The sequence below is a fragment of the Eptesicus fuscus genome, chromosome 13, assembly GCF_027574615.1.
Source record: "Eptesicus fuscus isolate TK198812 chromosome 13, DD_ASM_mEF_20220401, whole genome shotgun sequence".
Classification (NCBI taxonomy): domain Eukaryota; kingdom Metazoa; phylum Chordata; class Mammalia; order Chiroptera; family Vespertilionidae; genus Eptesicus; species Eptesicus fuscus.
The window spans coordinates 16,838,208-16,859,905 of NC_072485.1; the positions used below are offsets into that span (position 1 = coordinate 16,838,208).

The 21,698-nt window shown below is 39.1% G+C and overlaps 1 protein-coding gene across 13 annotated transcripts in view; it reads right to left on the minus strand.

Moving 5' to 3' along the window:
- Window positions 1-21,698, minus strand: part of YAP1 (Yes1 associated transcriptional regulator) — a 130,454-nt gene that overhangs the window by 68,555 nt on the left and 40,201 nt on the right. The gene's annotated exons all lie outside the window — the stretch shown is intronic.

Genomic DNA, 21,698 nt, shown 5'->3' on the forward strand with positions numbered 1-21,698 from the left:
ACTACACACATGAAACTACTGTTATCCTGGAAACCCGCCCCCCCCCCCCAAAAAAAAAAAAAAACAAAAACAGAGAAGTACTCGAAAGAAGTATGCAGGGTTCTCTTCTGTGTAATTTATAAAAGCAAAAACTTGAAAGCCAGCTAGCATCTAATGATTGGGATTGGTAAAACAAATATTGTTTAATACAACAGATTATAATGCAGCTATTGAAAATATTTTAGAATATTTAATAACATGGAAACTATTCATACAGCTTTTTAAATTAGTCTGTAAAACAGTACATATAGCATGAGGCTTATTGTTTAAATATATGTGTGTAGTGAAAACATATGGGAAGGATAGTCATCAAAATGTAGCAGTGTTTATTTCTAGATGACAAAATTACAGAACTCTGCTTTGCTAGGTTTTCCTATTATTAAACAACTATGAACTCTTATTATTTTTGAAACTGGTCAGGGGAGAATGGCTAGAAATAAGGCATTTTTAAAAAGTAACCCTCCCAAATCGTTTTTTGTATGGGTTCTCTCTTCTTGAATAATCCCATGACAAATTCCCATGTAAATGGTTAGGAAATGACACTCTTTCATTTACTTTCCTGACTTGGAATTAGGACGCTATCTTCATCAATAACATTATCAATAGCACAATAAAAAAGAATCATAGACTCTGGCTGGAATGGACCAAAAATATTATCTACTGGAGATATGAAAATTCCTTTAGGTCCTAAGCAGGCAGGAAGGGGATGAAATCAGGGAGATAACAATATGGGAGATGTGTACACTCAGGAATAAGATTGATACCTGTCAATTTAGCACTTCCTTTTGTCCACTGGTCACACATGCTTTTTAGCAGTAGCACTAGCATTTGTTCAGGTCTAGACAATACATGCAAAACCTTATTCAAGTCTTGCTATGTAAGCACCTCATTCCAAAAGATCGAGCCCTTATCAAGCCCAGTAAGAACTTATTCCTCTTCCTTTTCAATTCTCCATATGAGCTGCCATACAAATTAAACCATAAAATGTTCTCTAGATCTATAGTGTTTCCTTCTCCTGCTTATAGATGATAAGCAATACATATGTGGTAATTAATATAGTAATGCTCAAGGAAAGAAATTTAAAATCCACAAAATTCAGAGAAATGTTTCTCACTGCCCCTTAGGGGCTCTTAAATTTCAATGAACCTTATGCCACTGCCTATTCTTTGTCTCCAGTACTTTTAAAAATCCCTAATATCTGTGAGTGGTAAAGAAGAAGAGGGAGGTGTACTACAAGCAAGTTTATGATCTGAATGCTGAAGATTTTTGAGCTGGGTTTCTCGAAAAACTAACCAGGTATAGAAATCATATTAATCTACACAAATAAAAGAGAAAGATGCAAATTGACCGCACCTTCATGACATCCACCAGCCAATCAGGAGTGAGTATGCAAATTAACCCAACAAAGATGGCAGGTTAATTTGCATACACAGGCGCCGAGCGGCCAGGGGCAGGATGCAGGCATTCCACACCACCCCAATCGCTCCAGGCCTCTGGGCAGCGTGGGAAGGCGGAAAGGTGGCTTCGGGCCGGAGCAAAGGCGGTGCCGGCATCCAGGGGAAGGAAGGCCCATTCTTACACGAATCTTCGCGCATCGAGCCTCTAGGTTATTTATAACTAGACTGAACTCCATCCGAGTTAGGAAGACCCCTTCTGAATCACACGCGACTTCCCAAATTTTGGAGCCATCCCATAAAGCTGTTCTTAAGGCTTCTTTCTCATTTAAATAAATTAGGGTTTTTAATATAATGCATAGTATACAGTGAATGTATAGTTTTACTGCTCTCGAAAGATCAATCACTTTGCTGAAATGATATAAGTACAAATGGTAAAATTCCTCCTCCTGAAAAAGCTGTTGAACCTCACTAAGCTAAGAGTCTCCTAGGACAGTGGTCGGCAAACTGCGGCTCGTGAGCCACATGCGGCTCTTTGGCCCCTTGAGTGTGGCTCTTCCACAAAATACCATGTGCAGGCGTGCATGTACAGTGCAATTGAAACTTCGTGGCCCATGTGCAGAATTTGGTTTTTGGCTCTCAAAAGAAATTTCAATCGTTGTACTGTTGATATCTGGCTCTGTTGACTAATGAGTTTGCCAACCACTGTCCTAGGAGAAACCAAGATGGCGGCATAGGTAAACACCTGAAATTGCGGCCTTGCACAACAACTTCAAAACTACAACTAGATGGATGGGGGTGTCAGAAACAGACCCAGGGGAGGAACCAAGATGGCGGCAAAGTTAAACAACTAAACTGCCGCCTCACACAACAATTTCAAAAATACAACTAAAAGACAAAACGTCTACCACCCAGAACCACGGGAAAGCTGGCGGAGTGGAAGATTTACAACTAAGAAGAGAAAGGAGCGCAAACGCTGGAGAGCTGAGGTACGGAGGCGCGCGAAGTGGGCTGGCGGCGGGCGACTGGGAGCGCGGCTTTTCTTCAAACCGAAGGGAGACAAGATCCCGATCACAATGAAATCCAGTTTCTGGGGACACGCGGGGGACGCCTACGGAGAGAAGCTGGACTCTCGGCCATCGGGTCGGAAAGTGAGAGTGACTTTTTTGCAGAGGTGCGCCCAGCAATCAGTGTTTACTGTGCTGGAGCGCAGGACACGGGGACTTGGAAACGCGGAAAGGCAGAGACGGCTGACGGCAGCCATCACCGTTTGCCACGACCTAGCCTAGTGACGCCCTGAGACCCCACCCCACCCAGAGACCCCGCCCCACACATTCTACAAACCCGCCCAGGCTCCACACAGTGGCTTTTGCATATAAATGGCCTGTTCTGTGGCAGCTAAACCAAATTAACTGCAGCTCCAGTCAGACTGCTCCAAAACCGCCCAAACAAAGAGGAGAAAACTGTAGTTCTTGCTGTAGCTCCTGCTGGGGGGCTTCAGTCAGTAGCTGATCTGAACCCCATTGGAGATCCAGACACTAGTGTATCTAGTGGTTGGTGTGAGACGACACCAGATTTCAACCACTCTCATAAGGGACACATTCAAGAGGCAGACTCAGTGAGCACCAAAGCCCTACTGGAACAAGTCCTGCCCCATAAACGTGTCTCCAGCACAGCAATTCTTCCGTTATAGACACAGCGGGTCCTCACAGCCAATTGGCCTGGAGGTCAATTCTGCCCAGTGACACCAACAACAATGAAGACTTAACTACAACAAGGCTGTACACACAGTCCACAAAGGGGTACACCAAGAGTTTCCACCTCAGGTAACTGGGAGGCTGACCTGTTGAACCAATAGGACACCTAGTACACAAAGCTACCCAACCAACTCAGGAAAGCAGCGAAAATGAGGAGGCAAGGAAACAGATCCCAAATGAAAGAAATAGAGGAGAACAAACGAATGGACATAGAGTTCAAAACCACGGTTATAAGGTTTTTCAAGAATTTCATGGAAAAGGCAGATAAATTTAATGAGACCCTCGAGGATATGAAAAAGGACCAACTAGAAATTAAACATACACTGACTGAAATAAAAAATATTATACAGAGACCCAACAGCAGACTAGAGGAACGCAAGAATCAACTCAAAGATTTGGAATACAAAGAGGCAAAGGGCACTCCTCCAGAGAAGCAAGAGAGAAGAGAATTCAGAAAGTTGAAGATAGTGTAAGAAGCCTCTGGGACAACTTCAAGCGTACCAACTTCAGAATTATGGGGGTGCCAGAAGAAGCGAGAGAACAAGACGCTGAAAACCTATTTGAAGAAATAATGACCGAAAACTTCCCCCACCAGATGAAAGAAACAGACTTTCAAGTCCAGGAAGCACACAGAACCCCAAACAAAATGAATCCAAAGAGGACCACACCAAGACACATCATAATTAAAATGCCAAGGGCAAAAGACAATGAGAGAACCTTACAAGCAGCAAGAGAAAAACAGTTAGTTACCTACAAGGGAGTACCCACACGATTATCAGCTGATTTCTCAACAGAAACTATGCAGGCCAGACGGGAGTGGCAAGAAATATTCAAAGTGATGAATAGCAAGAACCTACAACCCAGACTACTCTACCCAGCAAAGTTTTCATTCAGAATTGAAGGGCAGATAAAGAGCTTCACAGAGAAGAAAAAGCTAAAGGAGCTCATCACCACCAAACCAGTATTATATGAAATGCTGAAAGGTATTCTTTAAAAAGAGGAAAAAGAAGAAAAAAGTAAAGATAAAAATTATGAACAACAAATACATATCTATCAACAAGTGAATCTAAAAGTCAAGTGAATAAAAAATCTGATGAAGAGAATAAACTGGTGAACATAATAGAATCAGAGGCATAGAATGGGAGTGGATTGATAATTCTCAGGGGGAAAGGGGTGACTGTGTGGGGGGCACGGGAAGAGACTGGACAAAAATCATACACCTATGGATAAGAACAGCGGGGGGGAGGTATAGACAGAGGGGGGGGGAACCGGGTGGTGGGGAGATATGGGGGAAAAAAAGGAGAAACAATTGTAATAATCTGAACAATAAAGATTAAAAATTAAAAAAAAACTACTACTAAAAGACAAAACTAACATCATCCAATACCACAGGAAGGCTGGCTAAGTGGAAATTCTACAACTAGAAGGGAAGAGAAAAGCACACTGAGACTCAGAGGAGCTGCGGAAGTAAAGTGCAGAGGTACGGAGGTGTGCGCATGAAGAGGGCTGGCAACTGAGTATGCGGCTGGCTTTTTCAATCCGGAGGGAGACACAAGCTCCTGACTGCTCTGAACTCCAGTTTGGGGAGAGACTCTGGGGATCCAGACATACGGGGAGAAACTTGACTGTCTGGCAGCGGGCGGAACTTGAGGGTGGCTTTCTCTCAGAGGTGCTTGCAGCGATAACCAAGGGACATTGAGACCCGGGGGCCTCTTAGGGCAGGGCTGACGGAAAGCCACTGCTGTTTGCTCCACCCTGAGACTCTGCCCCACCCCAGCTATGCGCAGAGGCTTTTGCATATGAATGGCCTGGTCCTTTGAAAACTAAACTTACTAACAAACTGCAGCTGAGCCAGAGAGACCTAGAACATCCAAAAGAAGGCCCAAGGCCGCACAGAAGCTTGCATTGCTTCACAGCTGGGCCTCATCTGGGCACCTCCAAAACCCAAACAAAGAAGAGGAATCTGCAGATCTCTCCGTAGCTCCTGCTGGGTGGCCTCAGGCAGAGGCTAAATTAGCACCTCCTTGGAGATCCAAGAGCCAGTGTACCCAGGGGTCAGAGTAGGACCATCCAGATTACAACTCCTCAGATCCATAAGGGACACACTCTGGGGGAAGACTCAGTGAGCACCAAAGCCCCACTGAAGCAAGTCTTGCCTCATAAGGGTGTCTCCAGCACAGAAGTTCTCCCATCGTAGACACAGCTTATCCTCACAGCCAATTGGCCTGGAAGTCAATTCCTCCCAGGGATACCAACAACAATCAAGGCTTACCTACAACAAGACTGTGCACACAGCCCACAAAGGGGTGCACCAAGAGTGTCCACCTCAAGTAACTGGGGAGGCTGAGCCACTGGGCCCTATAGGACGCCTAGAACACAAAGCCACTTTATCAACTCAGGGAAGCAGCCAAAATGCAGAGACAAAGAAACAGGTCACAAATGAAAGAAATGGAGGAAAGAAAACTAGTGGATATAGAGTTCAAAACCACGGTTATAAGGTTTTTTCAAGAATTTCTAGAAAAGGTCAATAAATTTAGCAAGACCCTCAAGGATATGAAAAGGGACCAACTAGAAATTAAGCAATCACTGACTGAAATAAAAAATAATGTACAGAGATCCAACAGCAGACTAGAGGATCGCAAGAATCAAGTCAAAGATTTGAAATATAAAGAAGCAAAAAACACCCAACCAGAAAAGCAAAAAGAAAAAATAATCCAAAAATATGAAGATAGTGTAAGGAGCCTCTGGGACAACTTCAAGCGTACCAACTTCAGAATTATGGGGGTGCCAGAAGAAGAGAGAGAGCAAGATACTGAAAACCTATTTGAAGAAATAATGACAGAAAACTTCCCCCACCTGGTGAAAGAAATAGACTTACAAGTCCAGGAAGCGCAGAGAATCCCATACAAAAGGAATCCAAAGAGGGCCACACCAAGACACATCATAATTAAAATGCCAAGAGCAAAAGACAAAGAGAGAATATTAAAAGCAGCAAGAGAAAAACAGTTAGTTACCCTACAAGGGAGTACACATACGACTATCAGCTCATTTCTCAACATAAACTATGCAGGCCAGACGGGAGTGGCAAAAAATATTCAAAGTGATGAATAGCAAGAACCTACAACCAAGATTACTCTACCCAGCAAAGTTATCATTCAGAATTGAAGGTCAGATAAAGAGTTTCACAGGTAAGAAAAAGCTAAAGGAGTTTATCAGCACCAAACCAGTATTATATGTAATGCTGAAAGGTATTCTTTAAGAAGAGGAAGAAGAAGAAAAAGGTAAAGATAAAAATTATGAACAACAAATACATATCTATCAACAAGTGAATCTAAAAATCAAGTGAATAAAAAATCTGATGAACAGAATAAACTGGTGAATATAATAGAATCAGGGGCATAGAAAGGGAGTGGACTGACAATTCTCAGGGGGAAAGGGGTGTGGGGGGTGCGGGAAGAGACTGCACAAAAATCGTACACCTATGGATGAGGACAGTGTGTGGGGGGGGTAAGGGCAGAGGTTGGGGTGGGAACCTGGTGGAGGGGAGCTATGGGGGGAAAAAGAGGAACAATTGTAATAATCTGAATAAAGATTTATTAAAAAAAAAAAAGAGTCTCCTAGAGCTGTACTATGTTACCTCAGCCAATGTTCCACTTATTTTAAAAAATCCACAACTCTCTATGGAATAAAGATGTCATTATCTAAATTGCCCATCTACAAAAGGATGTGACTATTTAGATTCTAAGAAAATGTGAAATAAAATTAACTTTAGTATTTTTGTCTTTATACTTAATCTATGAAATTAAATTATGAAAAATACTATTTTATCCTAATGTAAGTCAATTTTTAACAGCATACCCCAAAATACCCAGCTTTCCATTTTACCACAGAACAAGAATCTTTATAAAAACATTTCATGCCACAAAAAAGTATTTTTGCTAAGACCAAATAAACAGTTTGCCAGGCCTTCTCTTCCCCAGATATCTGCATGTAACCTTCCCTTACCTCCTTCTGGTCTTTACTCGAAAGTCATGTTCTTAGTGGGCCTTCCCTGGTCATTTTATCTAAAACCCATCCTATCTGAAGTTCCAAGAATATATGAACTTTTATTCATATTATTAGCTACTGTATCTTCAACGATTATAGGAGTGCTTGACATATTTGTCAATGAATTAATGAATTTTTTTGTCCTAAGAACACCAAACTTTCTCGTTAAGTCATTGTAGCTCTACTCACCTTAAAAATAATAATAATAAAATGAAATTACAGGTAAGGATTATAGATCCACTAGAATTAGCAATAAGGCGTTTATTGATGACACTGGCAAGGTAGAGTGGGCATAATGAGGGTATAGTGAATTACAAGGTGAGGAAGCAAACAACTTAAGTGTACAGGGAGGAAAGCAAAAATGCAACTGGATGAATATGAGTTTTTGCTTTTTCAAGAGGAGAGACACACATGTTTAAATGTAAATAGAAACAGAATAGCTGAAGATGTGCTAAGGGATCACTGAAGAATTACAGTCATACATCCACTGGTGGGAAGAAACATAATGTAGACATTGCTTCCATTGTAAAAGGAGGTGAGAAAGGATAGGACAAAAGCAAATAATTTCACTGGGTAGTGAAAACTGAGTGATTTCTGATATAATTTCTACTCTTAACAAGGGGTATAACATTATGATTATTGAGGTTGGCATTATTGGTACCCCCCCCTTATGCACACAGAAAATTGAGGAATTTGCACGAGGACATATATACATCCAGTACAAAAAAAGAACTGCATCTGGTACCCAAGAATTCTGAAAACAGTTTCTGTACAAGACATATCTGAAAAGCATGATACTAAAACATATATAGTCTTTGTAATATATATTGAATAACAAATATATTTCTTAAGTACTAAAAAGGGCACGGCCAGCGTGGCTCAGTGGTTGAGCACTGACCTATGAACAAGGAGGTCATGGTTCAATTCCCAGGCAGGACACATGCTGGGGTTTCAAGCTCGATCCTTAGTTGGGGGCATGCAGGAGGCAACCAATTGATAATTCTCTCTCCTCTTTGATGTTCCTATCCCTATCTCCTTCTCCCTTTGTCTCTGAAATCAATAAAAAATATATTTTTTTTAAATACTAAGAGGGAACAGAGTTAAAGGTATTGAACATTTAATAAAAGATAAAGAATATTATAAAATACTATTTCTATTCCCACTAGAATATAAGCTTCTTGAAGGATGTGCACCTGGGAGAGTGTCTGGTACATAGTAGGGCTCAACAAATATGTGCTGAAATGAATGAAGATTAAAGCAGTGTGCATTATTTAATAATGTGATGACTAACAGTTCCAATACCAGTAAATGCTAATCTGGAAAAGCATTAAAAATTTTTTTTATCACTTTGATTCTTAGAAATGTCAAATTATAGATAACAGAATAGAAATATAATGACCAAAAAGATAAAATGAAGGAAAACTCATAAAACAGTAATTTTAGAGTTAAAGCATGAGTGGTTATAATGTAACATAGAAAATAATTAAAGATTTAGTTTATCTTGTTCCTAAGAAGAGTGTAGCTGGTGAACTTACTACAGGAAAATAAATGTGAAATTCTACAGCTACTTTAATACATGTAACTAAATTATTTTTGCTATTATTTTGGGAAAGAAAAGGTGCTTGGATTTATGACCAATGTAAACTCTATGACCTCACCCTGGAGCTGCTATGGATGGGAAACAATGAACTTGTGGAAGTTTAGATTGATGAAAGATAAGCAGCTGTACTTTGACCAAGGCCCATGTCTTGCAGCAGTTTCTGCTGTGTACACAGGGCCACCTCTGCTGTTGATTTTTGTCTCTCTTATTTTACACTGCAGAATCAGGTCTTACATATTGGATGACTTAGTAAAGCACTGACTTTTTCATAATACCACATGTTAACTCAGGCTCTGATAGCAATATTTAAAGAGCTTTATATCCTCCTATGAAATGTAAATCTTATGCAACTCAAACCTGGGCCTTGAACATGCAGGGATTCTGACCTTATAAAGAATAATAATATTACTGCTACAATCTTCAAATTACATAAAAATACTAAATGCTATCTGAAGCTACCATGGAGAGACCCAAAGATCTTATCTCCCTAGGAACAACATTCAGAGAGAATAAAAATGTGCCATTGTTTCATAAGTCTCTTGCAAAAAAAAAAAAAATCAGTTAAAAAAGAAAAGACCTACAATTTATTAACATTAAGTGATATGTCCAAAAGCAACTGACCAGTACATAGCTGTGCTAAGATTTAAACTCGGAACTGACAAAAAATCTGTACTCTTTCTCCTACATGAGACTTCCCTCATATGTTGTAAGTGCATTTCATGTGTTGTTTAGATTTCTTAAGACTAATCCCTACATCACCGCCTCCCCTCCAAACTTTGCAATAATCTTTAATAATAAAAGCGTAATATGCTAATTAGACCGGATATCTAGTCGAAGCGGGGGCTGCAAGGGAAGCCTGGGTCCCGGGTGCCAGAGGGAAGGCCTACTCTTGCACGAATTTTGTGCATCGGGCTTCTAGTCTTATCTAATAATAGAGTAATATGTAAATTACCATCACTCCACTACGCCCATGATTGGGCGGCGGGAGGCTGGGGGGCGGGACTCGGGGTGGCCTATCCGGCCATTGAGAGGCATGGATCCGCTGCCACTGAGGGTGGCTACCCTGCTGTTGAGAGGCGCAGGGGGCAGGACTCCTGCCCCCTGTGCCTCTCAACGGCCAGATCCGCAGCCGCTGAGGGGGCCTGCCGCGGACACCCAACTGCGCCTCTCAACGGCAGGGTAGCCAGGTGTCCGCGGCAGCCCCCCACAGCAGCCGTTGAGAGGCGCAGGAGGTGGGAGTCCCGCCCCCTGCACCTCTCAACAGCAGGGTAGCCCCCCTCAGCGGCCGCAGACCATCAAAAGTGGGGGAGCTGGGTGCCTGTCTGCTCCGGCACCAGCGGTCAGGCACCCAGCTCCACCGCAAAAATCATGCACTGGGCCTCTAGTTAAGTATAAGGAGACAAAAATCTCCTGTGCAGTAACACCTAGTAGACCAAAATCCAGGCTCTCAGTTGGTGGCTCCGTTGGTTGGGGCTCAGAATCCTTATTTTAAATGCTTTCTTTTTCAATTCATTAACTATTAAAACTAATACGGGATGAGCAAATGAGCCAAGACTAACAAATCAGATGGAAAGCTATTTATCATACAAAATCCACAATCATTAGAAAATGTTAATGATTAGTTAATTGATGGCACTGGTAAAGAGACATTGGTTATGGGGATATTATGCTTACTATTTCTTTTCCTTTAAATTGGTGGTTTGCAGCTCTAAAAAGTTATGCTGACTTTTATTCTTTTTACTTTCTTTCTTCAGAAACAACATTTCTGGCACTGATACAAATTAAGATATAGTTGTGATAACCTACAAGTTGCTTTCCTATCTATATACTGACTTCTAGTTATACTTCAGTGTCAATCTCATATAAAAGTTGGTTTCAGCCTGGCCGGTGTGGCTCAGTGGTTGAGCATCGACCCATGCACCAAGAGGTCACTGGTTCAATTCCCCATTAAGGCACGTGCCCAGGTTGCAGGCTCAATCCCCAGTAGGGGATGTGCAGGAGGCAGCCCACTGATGTTTCTCTCTTATCAAAGTTTCTATCTCTCTTCTGCCCCTTCCTCTCTTTCTAAAATCAATAAAAGTATATATGTTTTTTAAAGTTGGTTTCAAAGACTCCTGGTAAACCATCTCTCAGAATCTCCCAAAAGTAACTCTTCCTATTATTTACTTCAACATATATTGCCACAAGGCAACATAAACAAATGTTTGTTAAAGAGTGGTAATGGGTCCATTTTGGAAGTAGGTCATAGAGAAATGATTTAGACAAAGTATATTACTTAAAAAAAAAAGACTTTTGCAAATCAAGTATTATCAACACTATAAAATCAACAGCTATATAAGCTTGGATGAACCTCTGATTCTTTTAAAACATCTGCTACATTTCTTGAGACTCCTGTTCTTCCTCAGGTAATCTTTTCCCCAACTGGCCCACAAAACACCTAATTTCTACCTAATCTTTCAAAACCCAGATCTCTGCCTTTTAGAAGCCTCCTTTGTGGAATAGTAAGAAAAGTAAGGAAGACATGGATTCAAATCCCAGTTCTGCCAATGATAATCTGGGTTGTACAGGCAGGTCATTTTATCAGTCTGTTTTATCTTTAGTAAAATTGGATTCATTTATTTACTTCCTTCCTAGATTTGTGAGGATTAAATTCGGTAACATTTATAAAAGCAACTATAGTTCCTGGTACACACAAAATGCCCTCAAATATTTTTCCTGACATCTTTCCTGTACCAAGTCCAATATTTTAAATAGGAAACACACAAATAAAAAGTAAAATAAAATAATAATAAAATAAATAAAATAAAACAGGAATCACTACCTGGTGAACGGCTGGGCCAAGTCAAGAAAATGTTTTAAGAATGAGATTTGAGTTCAGCTTTCACCTTATAGGTGAAAAAGAGATACAGTAGGTAGACACTACAGGTGGAAACTGAAATGATAAAAAAATGTTCCTTCTGGGCCATTAGATCAACTTTCACAGAACTATCAGCTTAGAGTAAGAATGAACTAGAAGAGGAATCATGCAAGTATAGAGATACTGGCTCTTAGGGAAAGCACAGCCAAAGAATTTAGGAATAAAAGAATAATCTCATTCCTATAACAAAATTCTTAAAATATTCATTATTGAAAATCTCTTCATACAAATATTTTTTTTAATTAAGCCATAAGACAATCAACTCTGTCAATTTAAACCAAGGCAAAGAAATAGCAGTATTTCTTATGTACCAGTCAAGGTCCATCCCAACAAATTCAAACATGCTCTTCAAATTCTTGGCTATATATTGTATTACTAAATACTGAATTCATTACCCTTATTTAAAAAAAAACACCTGAATAACATAATGGGAAATGGGTTTTATAATGATAGAAAAATATTGATGACTTTCTTATATCTATCCTCAACATTTAAGATTAACTTTATGCTGCTCATTAGTGAAAGCATTAGAGAATAAGCTAATGTCATTTAGTAAAATAATTTTAATGATTAACATTCTCACTGATGCTGTGATAAAGTTTAGAAACCTCAAAGAATAAATAACAATTCCCTTATACCTTGTTCCTCAAGAGTGTGGCCTCCAGCCACATTAACTCCTGGGAGGGAGTTGGTTAGAAATGCAGAGCCTCGGGTTCCAACCCAACCCACTGACAGGGAATCTGCAGCTTAATAAGATCCACAGAGATCTGTAGGAACATTCAGGTTTGAGAAGCCCTGCCTACTGCTGTGAGACTTGACCTCCAACACTGAGTTTTAAGGATGACTAATGCCTGGAGGGTAAATATTTTATTTAGATGTCAGACTTAAAGAAAGCAAAACCATTAACCTGCAGTAAATATTCAAAGTTTAATCTGCATCATTACTGCAGAAGAGTACACTGAAATCCACCAGCTACCGACTGTACTACAGTAAGTACCACTTATATCGCAATGACACGGCCTTCTCACTCCTTGTTACATCACTGGCCGCACTGGCGACCGTTTACTCCTTTCTACTTACTTTTAATTAAAAAATAAAGAGCACTGCAGTCTTTCAAAAATTGATTTGATATTGTACTACCACACATTTTTATTCAGAGCAGCGATTTTCAACCTTTTTCATCTCATGGCACACATAAACTAATTAGTAAAATTCTGCGGCACACCAAAAAATATATTTTTTGCCAATCTGGAAAAAAAAGGGATAATTTTGATTCACTCACACCGGAGGCTATTGTTATGTTAGCGGTTGTCATTTGTTTACTTGACAACCTAAGGGAAAAGAGCTCAGTGCCCCTGACTAAATAGTCAGGTATGGCATGTTTTAAAAATACTAGCGGCACACCAGTTGAAAATCGCTGATTTAGATCAATGCTTATTAATTTAGAACCTGGGTAGGAGGACGCATTTATGGTCATTACAGTCCTAGAAACATTTAATAAGGAGGCAGTACTGAATGCTAGATTTCTGGCAATGCAGTACATGACTTCCACAACTCTGGAATGTCTTGCCAGATATCCATGTAGGAAAAAGCCATTATTTACACACAAAACTCCACAAAGTGTGTTTTGCACAATTTTAATTATTTAAAATTTTTTTCTGGAAGGCAATCAATTATACTTGGTTTTGTTTGGAAATCTGTTAATAATAAATTCTTTTTTGATAATCACATCAATTTTAGTTACCAGCTCAACACACTTGATCTTTATTTAAAACTGTCATGTTAAAAAAAACTAAACAAAAAAAAAAACCTGTCATGTTCATGGCAATTATAGGTATAGATACAGGCAGGTAACTATTACAGCTTATAATACAGTCACACTCAAGCATTTATATATAATACTTGAGGCCCAGTGAGCAGTAAATCGTGCAAGTAGCTCTCTTCCCCTTGCCTCAGCTGGCCGCCCCGCCCATCACCGCTCTTAGCTCTCCGCCGCTAGTAGCTTGCGCCTGCCCCATCGAGAGCCACTGCTCGTTTGGTCATCACACCACAGGCCTTTTATGATATAGATACATATTATTTTACCACAAACTATTTCTCCTCCACATTACACAGACTGATATAATGATTTTTAAAATTATGTATGTAGTTATATTATATATGAATTTCATTTTGGAATAAACACTTTCCAAAATGTTTCTTACTAAAAGGGGCTGATGGGACTGACAAGGTTAAAAACCATTGCGTTAAGTAACCATAAACTACGAATAGAGAGGGTTTTTTTAAAAGTACAAATCTAACGTCTCCCATTAGATCACGAGGTTAAAGATCTTACGCTCTCCCTTCTTATCTTTTCTATATTTAATACATGAACAAAATAAACTTTATAAGTAACTGCTTTATAAGTAACTGCTCAATAACCATTTGGTAAGTCAAAAGCTTATTCTACTGGGTTATCACAAGTTGTTATAAACTTAAGCCTAACCATATTATATATCATACCCCTTTTGAAAATGTTCTTCTAAACTAAAATCTACTTCTCACAAAAACCCAGCAGTGCGGTCTTAAATTGTTTGTACCTGTGCACAGCTACCTAACAACTGGTGCTTTCCAACTCTGCCAAGATTTTGTTGTCAGAATGCACAAATTACCTGTTGGCAAGGATGTGGGGAAAAGGGAACCCTTGTACACTGCTGGTGGGAATGCAGCCACTGTGGAAAATATGGAGTTTCCTCAAAAAGTAAAAATGGAACTCCCGTTTGACCCAGTAATCCCGCTTCTAGGAATATAGCCTAAGAAATCAGAAACACCAGTAAGAAAGAATATATACACCCCTATGTTCATAGCAACACAATTTACAATAGCTAACATTTGGAAACAGCCCAAGTGCCCATCAGCAGATGAGTGGATAAAAAAGCTGTTGTACATTTACGCAATGGAATCTATGCAGCTATAAAAAAGAAAGAACTCTTACCATTGGCGAAAGCACGGGTGGACCTGGAGAGTATCATGCTAAGCGAAATAAGCCAGAGAAAGACAAGAATCACATGATCTCATTCATATGTGCAATCTAATGAACAAAATAAACTGATAAACAAAATGGATCCAGAGACTATGGAACAGGCTGTGGGATTTCAGAGGAAAGGCTGGGGAGGGCAGGTGGGTGGGAAGAGAGCAACCAAAGAACATGTATGCATATATGCATAACTCATGGACACAGACAATAGAGTGGTAAAGAGCTAGGGTAGGGAGCGGGGGTGGGCTAGAAAGGGTAAATGGGGGGAAAAGATGGACATATGTAATACTTTCAACAATAAAGATTCTTTTAAAAAATATATATATATTATTGATTTTTTTACAGAGAGGAAGAGAGAGGGATAGAGAGTTAGAAACATCGATGAGAGAGAAACATCGATCAGCTGCCTCCTGCACACTCCCCAATGGGGATGTGCCCGCAACCAAGGTACGTGCCCTTGACCGGAATCGAACCTGGGACCCTTGAGTCCGCATGCCGACGCTCCATCCACTGAGCCAAACCGATTAGGGCAATAAAGATGCTTTTTAAAAAAGAATGTAATAATATAATCTAAAAACTATATAAACAGAAACTTTAAAAAAATACATCTGACAAGTGTTTAATCTAACACACCTTTTAGACTTTCTTCATTGTGCTATGGTAAGAGAAAACCAAAAACAAAACAAATGTTTTGGCAAGAGTGACCTGCTTAGACTCTGATAAAATGTATCACTGTGAACTCATCTTTTGTAATATAGCTATTAAGGAAATTGTTAGAAATCCCCAATTTCCTCCAATCAAGGTGAACAAAGATGACTGCTTTTAAGCTAGAGACATCTTGGCAACCAAATCACCACCATGCCTGAAGAAAGTTAGAAAATGTGTACTTAAGTATATGTAAGATCACTAACGCTAACTAAAGGATTGCTTTATTTTAAAAAGTTGTCTTTAGAAACAACGAAATAAGCTTAAAACTGGAAAACCAGGAATAATACAAAATAGATGTCTGGAACATTTTAATTTAAAAACTTCTGTTACTGCTGTCAGGTCCTCAAAACATTATGATGGCAGGGCTTGTTCTAAAATTTAGAAGAGTGGGCAGTCAGCCCAGATTTATTGCTTACTTATCAAGCCCATGTTTGTTGTGCAAGTGTTATTTATAGAGTCACATGCTAGAGGCTGTACCCTGTCTAGCTGAACCTACACGCCTAATTGACTCTAGGAACAATGATACATTGTTCAATCTAATCCTTCTATGAGCTGCAGTTCCTAAGCCACAAACATATGCTTTTTATGTTTGTATATATCTACACTGGACTATTTTTTGAATCCTCAAAAGTTGCACATACTGTAATTTCTTGATAAGGATGAGAACACTCACAAACGTTGCCTCTATGAAAACAGTTTTAATATTACCAGAAATCTAAATCTTAAATTGGAATTTAAATAATTGGGCTATCACTCAAAGCTATTAAAATATGGGTTAAAATTATGAACCAACAAGTATGGGCAGAAACACATAAAAGCAAAGGTGACAACTGATTATACTCTACAAACTGTACACCCCACTGCAATTTGACCCTACATCACTCTTAGGTTGAATAAAATTAACATTTGCCCACAAGAATGAAATCAATTTAAACACAATTTTACCATGTTGCCAAACAAGAGTGACATGCTTATACTATACATCTCCCCTTGGAAATGCTTATTCCCTAGGGAAGGGGTGAGGATGCAGCAATTATGAGAATAATGCCAAAGCTCAAGTGGAGGCTTCCCGAAACAAGCACACAGGTCTCTCAATCTAGATCCCAGGTGGCTTGTATCTGTAGTTGTGCTTAGCAACATTCTTTGCCATAATGACTAAGAACATTCTCCCCAAAGTTAAAAAATAATTTATTTGTCCTTATTTCTTGATACAGAAAATAATGATGTCATCACAGTATGAACTGAGACTCATGGTTGTATTACTAGAATAAGGATTGGAATTCCAGTCTCTTGATTCTCAATTATAAAGTCTACCTGGCTCCTTTCATAAGAGTAACCTTAAACACACACACACACACACACACACACACACACACACACACACACCAAACATCAGAACTATGACCAAAAAAAAAGAAAAGAGCTCTGAGAAATTTTAAGACACAGAAAAATCCCATATAATAAAAGGCTAATATCCAAATTGTCTCCTTGGGCAGGAGTTCGACTGACCGGGAGTTCAACCAGGGAGTTCAACCAGGGGGCGGGGCTGGCCAGCCAACCGCCCGTGGCCTCGCTCCCCCAGCCCTTGGCCTGGCCCCCAAGCGGCCCCCTCACCCCAATTGGGGGCGGGACCAGCCGGCCAACCTTCTGCATCCTCTCCCCCCAGCCAGCCCGGCCTGATTGAGGCAGGCTGGCTGGACCCCACCTGTGCACGAATTTGTGCACCGGCCTCTAGTCTATAAATATTATTCAAAATGTGATCCTTAAAGCACTGGCATCAGAAATACCTGGCTTATTAGCTTCTCTGTATTTCTAAACATAGTAAGATTGGAGAGTAATTAATCTAACAATTTTACATATCCTTCCACAATCTGAGATACTAACATACAATAAGACATTTATGTACTCAGAAGAGCCAGATAAAAAATGCCATCTCTCTTTTCTTGAATGTTGTTTTCATTGATTTTTAGAGAGAGAAGGGAGAGGGAGGGATGTGAAAGAGAAACATTAATCAGATGCCTCCTGCATACACCATGGGGAACAGACCCACAACCTGGGCATGTGCCCTGACCAGGAATAGAACCTGAGACCTTTCAGTGCACGTGACGATGCTCAACCACATCAGCCAGGGCTTTAAAAGATGGTTATTTTTCTCATATTTCACTGTTTTGTTTAAATTGATACTCCTGAGCAAATAACTATTTTAAATGAAACTATTACATAACAGATGTCAAAGAGAAGTGAACCTTTTTTTATACATGTTGTGACACCTTGGTAGGTAGTATTAGTCTTTCATTTTATAACTGCTGTTCTAGCAGTAGGAAATAAAATATGTGTGTGTTGGGGGGGGGGGGGGGAAATAAGGAACAAATGTGTTCAGTACCAACTCTGACCTCATATGCCATGACATGATTTAGGCCTGAGGCCCTCAACCAAGCACAAAGAAGGGAGACAGGTTTAGGCAGCCACACAAAGCTATAATCAACTTTCTGTGTCTCATCAGACACCAGCAGCTTCCAAATAAGGATCTGTTGAGTGTGTTGGCTCATATGTCTATACTGTGAGGAAATCACATTTAGTTCAAAACCTGGAACCATATTCATTGCGTATTTATGGCTACATTCAAGTTTTCAACTGTTATCAATGCAACAAGGCTTCAGTCACCCAAAATATTAATATAGGACAAGTCTAACAGCCTGGGAAACAGTTCCCAAATGGCAAATCACCAGGAAGGCGTTGAGAAAATCCACAATAAACACTTTTAAGCAAAGTAGGCAAATGGCCCTACTAGAACAAAACACATATAGAACTTCTGTCATCATCCTCTATCCCTGCCACTTTGATTAAATTAATACTTAAATTAGTTAAAGAATCTTATATTTTCTCTTTAATTATCACTTTAAACAATAGTTTGATAACACTATAGAATGTCTTCAATTATCTAAAAATATTCATATTGAAATTAGCAAAATAACTTGAGGGAATACCTCAAAATCTATAACAGTTAACTTTTATATATTCTATACCGCATTTTCTGAATGAATGTGGCAAAGGGGGTGCAGGGTTCTTTCATCATAGCCAAGTAGTCATTTACCTTTCTTCCATCCATTAAAAGTTATTTTTGAATGGTCATGCCATGATGGTAATTGGTTTTTTTTTTTGTTTTTGTGTGTGTGTGTGTGTGTGTGTGTGTGTTTAAGAAAAATGAATACTACATACTCATCCAAAACAAGCTTACCTTATTAGGTAGGGATGGCTTACATAGAATACTCTCAGTAGTCTACCAAAATTAAATTATAACATACGCATTAAATGTCTCCCTCCCTCTGTCTCCTCTGGACTTAACACTCATTAAGAGAGATGTATGTACACCTGAAACTTATATACCAAAAAAAGTCATTTTGCAGATCCTGCAGTTCACTAGAATCAGAACAGTTGTTCAGGCTGAAAACTAGGATTTAAATTGCTTCTTGTAAGTTGTAACTGAAATGTGATCCTGTAAGTGAAAATACAGTTTTCTTCTTTGAATCTTTCAAGTTAAATAACTATGAAATTCAATTATACTATGAAATATATCAACACCTTTTTGAAGGAGTTTTTTATGGATATGGATAGAAAATGTGACAAATGGTCATAGGCATGGTCATTAAAAGGAAATTAATAAAAGGTTATACTATAAACACTAAGTAACATGATCACTTAGGACATCTTTGAGACCAAGCTAGAAGGTTAGATCCTCAATTTTACAGGAGATTTTCCCCAAGGAGTAGTTTCATAAGTTTCTGAGGGTTTGTTTTGTTTATTTTTAAGGAATTCTTAAGTATGAAGAGGACATTCATACTTAATGTCTGATTAAAAGGCCAATATCCACCAGCTCACTGAGAACAAATCCAAGCCCTAGGAACCTAAAACATTAATGAAGAGCCAGGCTGTTCACTAGATTGGGAGTTTCCCTGAAAGTTTCTATGAAATTCTATTTTGATAAATAAAATTATTAGTAACTGTAAAAGGTTTCCCACAGCTGAAACTTAATTTTATTATCTATGGAACTAATTTTGTTAATCTTCTAATTCACTTATAATGTACATATAGAAAATAACTGATTCTTTAAAGTAGTATTAAGAATACACTATTGGGTTTTAAGATGAGAAGGCTGAAATACCCGAACTATAAAATAAAGATTATTTCTTTGTATCTTAAAAAAACAACAATTCCATATAAGAATTTTCATAAAATATTGTGTCCATTACAACTTTGGTGGGAAGGAGCAGTGGCTGAATGGCAATAATGTCTGCCTATTATGAATTACTCATATCTGTGAAATTGTGGAAAGTTTTTGTCACTATTGCTCAAGAATGACATAATGGAGCTGCTGGACAAAGACAAATTAGTAAAATGGCTTAAGGGACAGACCAGACTAGGCTTAACTGGAATGCCTAAGTCTATAAGGGTGAAGTCCAAGTGGAGATGTGGAAGGAAGATTCTGAAATTCTCAAAACATGAAAATCACTTCACACCCAAAGGTAAACTTTGGCCATCAATGAGTATTTCATGTCTCTACGTACGACCTTGCTCACATAGTATCCTGGCTTCAATTTCTTTTCCCCTCTCTCCTGTCAAAAGCCTTTGAGGCCAGCCAGCTCAAATGTCTGTTTATAGGAAGAGTTCCTGAGATCTCCCCCCACCTCCACTCAGCTCCTAAAGATCCAACTGCCCCCTCCTGTTTTCATGAAAATGTCTTTAGAGTTACCACTATACTATGTCTTTAAACCCACTCTAGATTATGAGTTCATTTAGGCTCAGTACTCTCCAAACATAGTATACATTCATAATGTTTTAAGGAACAAGAGGACATTCATGGAATCTTGTAGATTTATGAAGCTCTATGGAAGTGTGAGGCATTGTGGGGCGTGGGGCGTGGGGCGTGGGGCATGAATACTATACCACCATAACAAATATTAAGGCAGAGAATAAATCTAAGAATCTGAGTCAGTAGTATGCCAAACTCTGATTCTATCATATGAATCATTTCAGATGTATAAATTAAAGTGGAAACACCTGTGTTAAGAGTTTTTATGTGATCAGCCAACTGGCAGCAGGCAGAAGATCTAGTATTAGAAGAGCTCAAGATCTCAGAATTACTTGATCCATCATACTCATGTTACAGATTAGGAAAATGGCAAACACAAAGTAAAACTGACTTTTTCTTCTATAATCAAAGAAGTCCACATAAGCAATATATGATGGATTCTGTGGATGGGGGAAGGTGAGAAAGAATAGTTAAAAAACAAACAGACAACCCCTGCCTCTCAATTCAAGCAATCTCCAAACCATAATAAAGCACTAGAAAACCATCAACAGAAGGCCACATAAAAGATCCAAATCTGCACAGCAAAAGAAACAAAATGAAAAGACAACTTATGGAATAGAAAAAAAATATTTGCAAACTATATATTTAGTAAGTTAATATCCAAAATATAAAGGAAACCTCTAGCCGGCTTGGCTCAGTGGATAGAGCATCAGCCTGCGGACTGAAGGGTCCCAGGTTCGATTCCGGCCAAGGGCACATGCCTGGGTTGCGGGCTCGATCCCCAGTAGGGGGTGTGTAGGAGGCAGCCGATCAATGATTCTCTCTCATCATTGATGTTTCTATCTCTCTCTCCTTTTCCCTTCCTCTCTGAAATCAATGAAGATATATATATGTGTGTGTATGTGTGTGTGTGTGTGTGTGTATGAAACTCGTACAACCCAATAGCAAAAAATCAAATAATCCAATTTTTAAAATGGGCGAAGGACCTAAACAGACATTTGTCCCAAGAATATATACAAATGTCTAACAGGTACATGAAAAGTTGCTCAACATCACTAATTATCAAGGAAATGAAAGTGAAAATCACCTCACACTTGTTAGAATGTCTAGCATAAAAAAGGTAAGGAATAAATACTGCCCAGGATATGGAAAAAAGGAACCCTTGTTTGTTTGGACACTGGTGGGATTGTGAGTTAGTGCAACCATTAAAAAAAAACAGTATGGAGGTTCCTCAAGAAATTAAAAATAGAACACCATATGACCCACCAATTCCACTTCTGGGTATTTATCCAAAGAAAACTAAAACAATAATTAGAAAAGATATATGCATCTCACCCCCCTGTTCATGGCAACATTATTTACAATAACCAAGATATGGAAACAACCTAAGAGTCCATCTTTGTAAAAAAT